Here is an 11862-nt window from a genome sequence, read left to right as displayed (position 1 = left end):
AACGAAGAAAACTCGATGCGGGTGGGGTCGGGGGTGGGGGTGGCGGAGGAACATAGGCGGTGGGGGCCGGTGGTCCGGCCCTCCTATTCCCATGTTTACAAAATCCTATGAATCAAAGAGGACCGAAGAGTTCAAAGTGTCCATCACAACCGACTGTATAGACCTCTACACTGCAAATGTCCCTGCTCGTCTTCATTACAAGGAACATACTGTACTACTATCATACTCCCTTTGTTCCAAAATATAAGTCTTGGTAGAGATTTCCACTATGGATCACAGACAGATGTATCCAGATACATTTTAGAATGTAGATTCACTCATTTTGCTCCATATGTAGTCCATGGTGGAATCTATACAAAGACTTGTATTTAGGAACGGAGAGAATACTTATTAAAGAAAAACGCAAGAGGAACATGCTAAAGAAGAGCAAGCAGACTTTGGATAATAAAATGTTCGTTGCACAGTGACCACACATGATGAACCAGAGCGCATTAAGACAACAACTCCCTGCTGTCTCTCTATATGTGGTGCACGTGCTTTTTCGAAAGTGAAGTAGGAACATTAGTTGACCAATTAAATTGTATCTATTTTAGTAATATCAGCACATTCGTACTTGAGCAACAAGTTTGGAATTATGAGTGGCACGTTGTTTAGCTTGATGGATTCAGGAGCAGTGCTAAGCAGGTATGATGATGGTACTGAATATAAAGGCATGTCTGGATGCAAGTCACATGACTTTTGTCATTTGGGTCGGTCGACCATTTCAGGTGGCTGGATGAAGATCCTATGTCTCCTAACCCTTCTTATTCCTCGTCTCTGCCCACTTGAATCCTATAAGAATAGCAAGGAAATGCGGGGAGCTGTGTCGCCTTTGAGAGTTACACTGATATTAACAGTACCGCACCTTCAGTTGAAGAGAGTTGGTATCCGAAGCCTTTATAGCCGCACCGGCAATACTAGCACATATATTCCAGCAAGTTCCACTTTGCTGATTTTACTATGATGCTTACAGTTTTCCTGTTATATCTACACTATGATCTGTGTAGCTGCTTTGTGTTGCACTAGCAGCAGTCCACTCTTGAAGCTAAACACCGCAGTGACTTACAAAATTGGCACCAAGGCATTGAGTGCCATTCTGTATGCAATGAAACTCATACGCTCCCCACCTGTTGATTCTTGTTCAGAATATGATCCTAATGACTATTCTAACCTCGAGGAGTCAAAGGCAGATGGCCTGTCCTATTCACCCATCAAGGTGCCTGTTCTAATTTGGCAAGGTTTTATTGATTGCGTATATCTTGCATATGTTGTCTTCCATTTCTTCTACTTTGTTGCACCACCATCTTCTTAGTTTACTCATCATATATGTCGAGATGCCATGCCAATCCATTATCAATACATATTCCATCTGTCATCATACCATATTTTTCCAGTCAAATGTTGTTCTTGTGCATCATACATCAAAAAGGAAGAGGGTGATTGCCGAACCTGAAGGAGCACCAGCAAAGTCCTTGAAAAACATGGTGGTGCCAGAGAAATCAGATAGCACCCCACTTATATTGGTTGTACAACCAGTGACACAAAACGTAGGACCGACTCCAGCAGACTATACCCATACTTCACTGGCCACACCACTAGCCCCACCACAAAGGACCTGCACTCCAGGAAAAGGTATACCGATTTCAGTTGCCATAGCACCAGCCGTACCATAGAAAAATCCCACTCCAGCAAAAAGTACAGCAAGTCCACCAGCCGAAGACCTATCCCAATTGCAGAGACGGCCAATTCCTGCAGATTGGAACCCCATTCCAGTTATTCCCAGTTTAAAAGACAATGCTTTCAATGTTGTTAGGGACTACGTGCATATATTCCCATCATGGGAAGATTATAGTGAAGACAAACACCATTTTCGCATCTTCCTGTCCAACTTATGTGTAAGTGATATTATTCATGGTTATTATTTTCCTGTTTGTTCAGCTTGATCTTCTTTAGGTAGGCGTAGTGCGGCACCGCCAAGAACTTGGCCAGAGCAGGCCGGCCCAGGAGCGCGTGGTAGGAGCTGTCCAGGTCAACCACCTCGAACCAGGTTGGCTCGCGATGGAAGTGATCTTTGTCTCCAAAGAGGACGTCTATCTTGATCTTGCCGATTGGAGAATATAAAAGGCTAGGTACAATGCCGTGGAAGACAGTCCGACTGGGCTGGAGCTGCTTCTCCTTGATGCCCAACTTCTCGATGGTGTCGCGGTAGAAGATGTTGATGCTGCTACCGCCGTTTATCAGGACTCGGGATAAGCGACTGACTCACCTCTCTGTTGAAAAAGGCGGCATCCAGCACCATGGCGTAGGAACCCGGAGAAGGCATCACTTCTGGGTGGTCGGCGCGGCTCCAGCTGATGGGCCTCTCAGACCAGTGCATGAACTCAGGGACTTTACAGGCGACAACATTCACCTCGCGGTGCTGCTGACGTTGGCTGTGCCTGTCACCAGCCATGCTGGTGAAGACGACATAGGCTCCGTGTTCTTCGGGGAACTCATCTTGGATTACACCGACTGGACGGGCCGCCGGCTGCTGAGGAGGTAGAGCCGGCGGGCCGGCAGATTGAGGCGGCAGTCCTTTGCCCTTGGCAATGCGGGTGAGCCAGTGGCACTTCCAGGTTGTGTGATTGGACGGCTTCGCGCCACTGTGGAACTTGCAAGAGCATCAATGGTTTGCTCGAAGGAGAAGGCGGGCAACCAAGCAGGCTTGCTGCCCTTCTGACGCTAGGGGCCAGGCTGCTGGTCTTCAACCGTCGCCACCTGCCGGCTGGTGGAAGCCGGCTGCGGGGCCTTGCGCTTGTTGTTGTTTGGTTGCTGGCGCCGACTGGAGTCACCAGCCGGCGTGTGAGGAGGCGGAGGGAGCACCTTCCCGGACGCGTCCACACGGAGCTTCGACTTCATGGAGGAGTTGGCAGTGGCGTACTTGTCTGCTATGATCAGCAACTCGTCGAGTGTGGCCGGCTCATCGTAGAGGAGCCGGTGCGTGAGCAAGGTTCCTTCTCTGCACCCGGCGATGAAGTTCTCTATGGCTTGTACCTCGTTCACCCCTTCGCAGGAGTTGCACAGTTTAACCCACCGCGTCAAGTAGACGCGGGTGGACTTGGTCGGGCCTTGGACGCACAGAGAGAGCTGGCGGGGCTTGGGCAGCCTCTTGTAGGTGTTGGCAAAGTTGCCGATGAAGACGCCAGGGAAGTCCAGCCAGCTATTGACGCTGTAAGGCTTGAGGTTGTTCAGCGATGTCCGGGCCGTGCCCTGGAGCATGAGCGGAACGTACTTCATGGCAATGCGCTTGTTGCCATTTGCTATGCTGACGGCTGTGGAGTAGTCGACCAGCCAGTCCTCTGGCTTCACGGAGCCGTTGTACTTGGGAGTGTCTTGAGGGAGCGAGAACCCTTTGGGGAAGGGCTCGTCGTGAATGCGGGGGCCGAAACAGGTCGGGCCGATCGCATCTTCTTCTTCTATCGGCAGGGACCGTGCTAGTCGGTCGATCCGGTGGTGAGCGTCATTCTCACTGACTCCTTCACAGGGGCCAAGCCGGCCTTCGAGAGTCGGGTGCACAATAGGCGGCAGGGAGGCACGCCTCTCCCTGCGCGAGGGAGGCGGACGATTGCCCCGTTGTTCCACTGCTCGTGGGCGGCCGTCTTGATCGCGCTTGATGGTGATGTGGGTGCGCCGTGTTCGACTGCGGCTAGCAGCCGGCTCTTGGTCTCGTTGATCGCGGGTGCTGCCTGTCGGCGACCGGGAGGTCGCCCCGTGCTCACGGTGAGGTGGGAGGTTTTTGGCTTGTACGCCAGGTTCTAGCACGCGGTGACGAGCCTCCTGCTGCATGCCAGCCTCGTCGAGGAGCTGCTGGACATGCGCCATCATGCAGCGCAGTTCGTCGCCCTCGAGGTGGTCCCGCTCATCTGCCGCCGCCTAGGCGGCGCGCAAGTTCTCGATCGGGGTGGTGTAGACCGGGCGGTCGCCCCCAGCATGCTGGCGACTGCCGCGCCACGCTGCTGAACAGTGCCCACTCGGCAAGGCTTGCCAGCAGCCGGCGTGCCGTAGACGGCGCGGTCGATCTCGCGCTGTTAGGCTTCGGTGAGGCGCCTCATGGCCACGAGCTTGTTGGCGCCGTCGAGGAGTGATGAGCGGAATGTTTCCAGCGTCGCTCCGTTGGTGTTTTCCGCCACGGGCACGGATAAGCCCCGCGTTGCCGCCTGCAACGGGTCGTGGCCAGCCCCGTCGGAGGCTCCGTCGTGGCTAATGACCAGCACCTCCATGACGGTGCTGGCGCTGGTGCCGCTAACCACAGGAGGGAGTGGGTCGTCGATGATCACCACGTCACTGGGGAAAGCATCAGGGGGCATCGCATTGAAGTCGATGAGCATTGGGTCGGTGGAGCCAACGGACTCTAGGTTGGAGGCACGCTCGTGGGTGATGTGGAGCTTGCCAAGGAGATCAACGAGGCAGCTCTCAGAACTGGCTGCTCTCGTGTCGGGTGATACATCTCCAACGTATCTATAATTTTTGATTGCTCCATGCTATGTTATCTACTGTTTTGGGCAATATTGGGCTTTATTATCCACTTTTATATTATTTTTGGGACTAACCTATTAACCAGAGGCCCAGCCCAGAATTGCTGTTTTTTTTTGCCAATTTCAGTGTTTCGAAGAAAAGGAATATCAAACGGAGTCAAAACAGAACAAATCAACTAGAGAAGTTATTTTTGGAAGGAAAGCTACCGGATGGACTTGACCCCACGTTAGGATCCAAGGGAGGTGCTCACGAGGGTGGGGGGCGCCCCCTAGGGCGCGCCCCCTGCCTCGTGGGGCCCCCGAAGCTCCACCGACGTACTTCCTGCACCCATATATACCTATGTACCCTAAAACTTCCGGAACGGACAATAGATCGGGAGTTCCACTGCCAGAAGCCTTCGTAGCCACCGAAAGCCAATCTAGACCCGTTCCGGCACCCTGCCGGAGGGGGAATCCCTCTCCGGTGGCCATCTTCATCATCCCGGTGCTCTCCATGACGAGGAGGGAGTAGTTCTCCCTCGGGGCTGAGGGTATGTACCAGTAGCTCTGTGTTTGATCTCTCTCTCTCTCTCTCGTGTTCTTGAGGTGATACGATCTTGATGTATCGCGAGCTTTGCTATTATAGTTGGATCTTATGTTTCTCCTCCCCCTCTACTCTCTTGTAATGAATTGAGTTTTCCCTTTGAAGTTATCTTATCGGATTGAGTCTTTAAAGATTTGAGAACACTTGATGTATGTCTTGCTGTGCGTATCTGTGGTGACAATGGGATACCACGTGATTCACTTGATGTATGTTTTGGTGATCAACTTGCGGGTTCCGCCCATGAACCTATGCATAGGGGTTGGCACACGTTTTCGTCATGATTCTCCGATAGGAACTTTGGGGCACTCTTTGAGGTTCTATGTGTTGGTTGAATAGATGAATCTAAGATTGTGTGATGCATATCGTATAATCATACCCACGGATACTTGAGGTGACATTGGAGTATCTAGGTGACATTAGGGTTTTGGTTGATGTGTGTCTTAAGGTGTTATTCTAGTACGAACTCTAGGGCTGTTTGTGACGCTTATAGGAATAGCCCAACAGATTGATTGGAAAGAATAACTTTGAGGTGGTTTCGTACCCTACCATAATATCTTCGTTCGTTCTCCACTATTAGTGACTTTGGAGTGACTCTTTGTTGCATGTTGGCGGATAGTTATGTGATCCAATTATGTTAGTATTGTTGAGGGAACTTGCACTAGCGAAACTATGAACCCTAGGCCTTGTTTCAATGCATTGCAATACCGTTTACGCTCACTTTTATCATTAGTTACCTTGTTGTTTTTATATTTTTAGATTACAAATACCTTTACCCACTATCCATATACCACTTGTATCACCATCTCTTCGCCGAACTAGTGCACCTATACAAGTTACCATTGTATTGGGTGTGTTGGGGACACAAGAGACTCTTTGTTATTTGGTTGCAGGGTTGCTTGAGAGAGACCATCTTCATCCTATGCCTCCTACGGATTGATAAACCTTAGGTCATCCACTTGAGGGAAATTTGCTACTGTCCTACAAACCTCTGCACTTGGAGGCCCAACAACATCTACAAGAAGAAGCTTGTGTAGTAGACATCAAGCTCTTTTCTGGCGCCGTTGCCGGGGAGGTTAGCGCTTGAAGGTATATCTTTAGATCTTGCAATCGAGTCTTTTAGTTTCTTGTTTTATCACTAGTTTAGTCTATAAAAGAAAACTAAAAAATGGAATTAAGGTTACCTCATATGCTTCATCTTTTTAATATCTATCATGAAAATAAGGATTCCGATAATTGTGCTCAAGTGCTAGAAGAAGAATGTATTAGAATGTTTGGCACTAAATATTTGAATGATGAGCATGATTGCAATGTTGTTAGTATGAATTCCTTGAATATCCATGATGCTAATGATATGCAAAGCCACAAGCTTGGGGAAGCTATGTTTGATGAAGATGATATTTTTTGTCCCCCAAGTTTTGATGAGCAAATTTATTATGATGAAAGCATGCCTCCTATCTATGATGATTATTGTGATGACACGTATGCTTTAAAGAATAATGATAACCATGAAACTTGTCATCTTGATCTTAATTTTCAATCACATGATAGTTATTTTGTTGAGTTTGCTCCCACTACTATTCATGAGAAGAAATTTGCTTATGTGGAGAGTAATAAAAATTCTATGCTTGTAGATCATGAAAAGAATGCTTTAGGTGCTGGTTATATTGTTGAATTCATTCATGATGCTACTGAAAATTATTATGAGGGAGGAACTTATGCTTGTAGGAATTGCAATAATATCAAGTTTCCTCTCTATGTGCTTAAAGTTTTGAAGTTATGCTTGTTTTGCCCTCCTATGCTAGTTGATTATTGTTCCCACATGTTGTTTGCTCACAAAATCCCTATGCATAGGAAGTGGGTTAGGCTTAAATGTGCTAGTCATATTCTTCATGATGCTCTCTTTATGTTACAATTCTTATCTTTTATGTGAGCATCATTGAAATCATCATGCCTAGCTAGGGCATTAAACGATAGCGCTTGTTGGGAGGCAACCCAACTTTATTTTTATTCCTTGATTTTTGCTCCTGTTTAGTAATAAATAACTCATCTATCCTCTGTTTAGATGTTGTTTTATGTTTTAATTATTGTTTGTGCCAAGTAGAACCTTTGGGAAGACTTGGGGAAAGTCTTGTTGATCATGCTGTAAAAAACAGAAACTTTAGCGCTCACGAGAATTGCTACCATTTTTATTTGGATAGTGATATTTAGTTAATTATTTTTGCAGATGATTAATAGGTAAATTACTCAGGTCCAGAAATTTATTTGAGAATTTTATGTGTTCCATAAGTATACGTTTGATCCAGATTACTACAGACTGTTCTGCTTTTGACAGATTCTGTTTTTCATGTGTTGTTTACTTATTTTGATGAATCCATGGCTAGTAAAAGAGTTTATAAACCATATAGAACTTGGAATGCAGTAGGTTTAAAACCAATATAAATAAATAATGAGTTCATTACAGTACCTTGAAGTGGTGATTTATTTTCTTATACTAACGGAGCTTACGAGTTTTCTGTTAAGTTTTGTGTTGTGAAGTTTTCAAGTTTTGGGTAAGGATTCGATGGACTATGGAATAAGGAGTGGCAAGAGCCTAAGCTTGGGGATGCCCGAGGCACCCCAAGGTAATATTCAAGGATAGCCATGAGCCTAAGCTTGGGGATGCCCCGGAAGGCATCCCCTCTTTCGTCTTCGTTCATCGGTAACTTTACTTGGAGCTATATTTTTATTGACGACATGATATGTGTTTTGCTTGGAACGTCAATTTATTTTCTTAGTATTTTCTTTATGTTATTTAGAACAATATTTTGCATCTTTTATTTCAATAAAAGTGGCATTGATAGCCTTTACTATGCCTATGTTACAAGTATACATGTTGCTGTTTGAAAACAGAAAGTTTACCGCTGTTGCAATAATTCCCTAGAAAAGTCAGAATGTGATAAAATGTTGAAACCTTTTGCATATTAATCTCTGATAAATTTACTACCGTGGGAATTTTCTTTCATAATTTTTGGAGCTAGGGAAATATGGATGTTGCAGCATTCTTTACAGACTATCCTGTTTAGGCAGATTGCTGTTATGTTTGCATTGTTTGCATATGTTTGCTTCTTTAATGATTCTATTTGAGGATAGGACTATTAAATATGCAGAGGCATTTAGTATGCAATGTTGAATAATAATTTTAGTGATTTGCTACAGTAGAGTATGATAAGGTTTTTGCAATGGTTTATACTAACTTATCTCACGAGTCCTTGTTGAGTTTTGTGTGGATGAAGCTTTTGAGATTTAGGGAGACCGTGATATGAGAGGAATTAAGGAGACACAAAAGCTCAAGCTTGGGGATGCCCAAGGAATCCCAAGATAATATTTCAAGAAGTCTCAAGCATCTAAGCTTGGGGATGCCCCGGTTGGCATCCCACCTTTCTTCTTCAACAATTATCGGTTAGTTTCGGTTGATCCTAAGTTTTTGCTTCTTCACATGATGTTAGCCATTCTTAGAATGTCATTTTATTTTGCTTTGCTTGACGTTTGAATAAAATACCAAGATCTGAAATTCTTAAATGTTAGAGAGTCTTCACATAGTTGCATAATTATTCAACTACTCATTGATCTTCACTTATATCTTTCGGAGTAGTTTGTCATTTGCTCTAGTGCTTCACTTATATCTTTTAGAGCATGGTGGTAGTTTTATTTTGAAGAAATAGATGAACTCTCATGCTTCACTTATATTATTTTGAGAGTCTTAATGGCATGGTAATTTGCTTAAAATCCTAATATGCTAGGTATTCAAGAATAATAAAACTTTCTTATGAGTGTGTTGAATACTAAGAGAAGTTTGATGCTTGATGATTGTTTTGAGATATGGGGGTAATAATATCAAAGTCGTGCTAGTTGAGTAGTTGTGAAATTGAGAAATGTTTGTGCTGAAGTTTGCAAGTCCCATAGCATGCACGTATGGTAAACGTTGTGTAACAAATTTGAAACATGAGGTGTTATTTGATTGTCCTCCTTATGAGTGGCGGTCGGGGACGAGCGATGGTCTTTTCCTACCAATCTATCCCCCTAGGAGCATGCGCGTAGTGCCGAGGTTTTTGATGACTTGTAGACTTTTGCAATAAGTATGTGAGTTCTTTATGACTCATTTTGAGTCCATGGATTATACGCACTCTCACCCTTCCATCCTTGCTAGCCTCTTCGCTACCGTGCATTGCCCTTTCTCACATTGAGAGTTGGCGCAAACTTCGCCGGTGCATCCAAACCCCGTGATATGATAGGCTCTTTCACACATAAACCTCCTTATATCTTCCTCAAAACAGCCACCATACCTACCTATTATGGCATTTCCATAGCCATTCCGAGATATATTGCCATGCAACTTTCCACCATTCCGTTTATCATGACACATTCATCATTGTCATATTGCTTTGCATGATCATGTAGTTGACATCATATTTGTGGCAAAGCCACCATTCATAATTCTTTCATACATGTCACTCATGAGTCATTGCATATCCCGGTACACCTCAGGAGGCATTCATATAGTGTCGGGGGCGATGCTGATTCCCGCCAACACCTATGGGGACAGGGCCCCTTTTCGGTTCGGTGGGGGGCGGAGAGCGCACAAAGAGCGGATCGAGGCAGTGCACGCGGGGAGATATTTACCCAGCTTCGGGCCGCACGGATGCGTAAAACTCTACTGCTGCTTGTTTGTGTATATTGGATTCTTGCTCAGGAGCGATGGACGCTGCCAGACTGAGCGTAAGAGTGTTTCTGGTGTTCAACGAGCCGAGCTGGCCGAGTCTCTGAACTCCCCGACCTTCGGAACCCTTTCTACGTTGCGCTTGGGCCTCCTTTTATACTCAAGGGGTCACTGACAGGGGGCAACGTAGACAAGAAGGGTAAAAATGGAAAAGGATGTGGTAGGTATAGCTACCGCTACTGTGGATACAGTGCACCCTACCTAACTCTGACGGCAGGGGACAAGGGCATTAAATGCCTGTCTGAGTCTCCTAAACAGTGCAAAAGGTGACCGTTAGGAGTGCCACCGTTTGCCACGATGGGCTTCTCTTCATCTCCACTTGCCACCACGTACCCCTAGCTGCACGGCCTCCCGCCACGTGCGCTCTGGGAGAGTCCCAGAGCGACACGTTAGCAGGTGAGCTGGAGTGCGGGCACGCAGTGGGGGTTTCCCGCGGCAAGCTCCTTGCCGCGGCCGTCGTCTTGTCGCGTCCGGAAGCTTGTCGCTCGCCAGATCTTGCCGGGACGCAGGGCGCGTCGCGGCAAGCTTTCTTGGTATGTCTTGAGTGGCCTTCCCGGCAAGCTCCTCTTGCCGGGGTCTCGTCTCTTCCCGGCAAGCTCCTCTTGCCGGGGCCTTGGTTGGCCTTCCCGGCAAGCTCCTCTTACCGGGGCCTTGGTTTGAGTACTTTGTTCTTGAATGGTCTTTAAGGGAACCACGGAGGGTCCTGGCGGTCACCCGGCAAGCCTTGCCGCGGGGCGCTACAACTGCCCGTGCACGAGTTCGGGGTAATAGGGTACCCCTACTCTAGTACACCGACAGGAGCCCCCGGGCCTGGGCCATACACGGTGCCGAGCGCTGTTGGGCCAGGCCCAAAACAGTGCACGGGCACACGCGGCCTAGGTCACGCCGAATCTAACTCTGCTCCCACCGCACACGCCCAGAACGGCACGCGTCAAACGCGGCGTCGTGGGAGAGATCGTGGGAGTTTGTTCACTTGGAAAGCCGAAACGTCCGCCCCGTCCCTCTTTATAAGCAGGGGAAACAGGGGCATTTCCTCCGTCCTCGCCATTCGCTGTTGCAATCTCAGAAGCCTCCGCCGCCCCCTCCGCTTCCAAAGTCGAAAGAGGGCAGCGCTCCGCTCCCGTCGCCGCCGCCACCACCAGCGCCGTCGATCTCCCCCATCGCCTCCGCCATGCCTCCGAAGCCTGGAAAGGGGAAGGCCATGAAGGCCGCGACCGCGAAAGCTATGAAGTCGACCGAAGCGCAACGGCTTGAGGCGCTGCGGAAGGAGCGGGCTACTTTCCCCCCGAGCTCTCCGCGGAGGAGCTGAGGGAGTGGTACTATCTCTTCTGGTCGACGGAGACGCGGGCGCATCCGCGCACAAAGGTACTCTCCGCCGTCGCCTCGCGAGCAGCTCCAGCTAACGGGTATCCTTTCTTCGCCGTGTTCTTCTACTGCGGGCTCTGCCCGCCATTCTCTGATTTCTTCTGTGATATTATGAACACCTACGGACTCCACCTCCTTGATTTCACCCCCAACGCTGTTCTGACCATGGCAGTTTTCGCCCATCTATGCGAAAACTTTGTCGGAGTCCACCCCAACGTAGCTCTCTTCCGCCATTTCTTTATGCCTCGTGTCGAGAGAGGGGAACCTCTTGCCGGCGGGATTGCCTGGATCTCGCGGGCCGGCAAGAAGGAGACCTATCTGGAGGGGGAACTCCGCAGCAAGTGGGACGAGTGGAGAGCAGATTGGTGCTGGATTGTAGAAGAGAGCCCGCAGCCGTTCATCGCCCTGCGCCAAGCCTCAGCAGTGTGCGGAAATGACTGGAGCGCTCTGTCCGCGGATGACGACAAGCTGACGATCGCCACCACTCGGATCTTGCGTCTCAGGCTTGCCGGGTTGACTGTAGGAGCTGTCGGCGCAGATTTCCTTCGCCGGCGCATCGCCCCTCTGCAGGCGAGGGGGAGACCTGCCTGGGAATTTGGAGGCCC

This window comes from Triticum dicoccoides, chromosome 1A, assembly GCF_002162155.2.
Source record: "Triticum dicoccoides isolate Atlit2015 ecotype Zavitan chromosome 1A, WEW_v2.0, whole genome shotgun sequence".
Lineage (NCBI taxonomy): Eukaryota > Viridiplantae > Streptophyta > Magnoliopsida > Poales > Poaceae > Triticum > Triticum dicoccoides.
The sequence above is the reverse complement of the archived record's forward strand: the minus strand, read 5'-3'. Positions refer to the sequence as shown.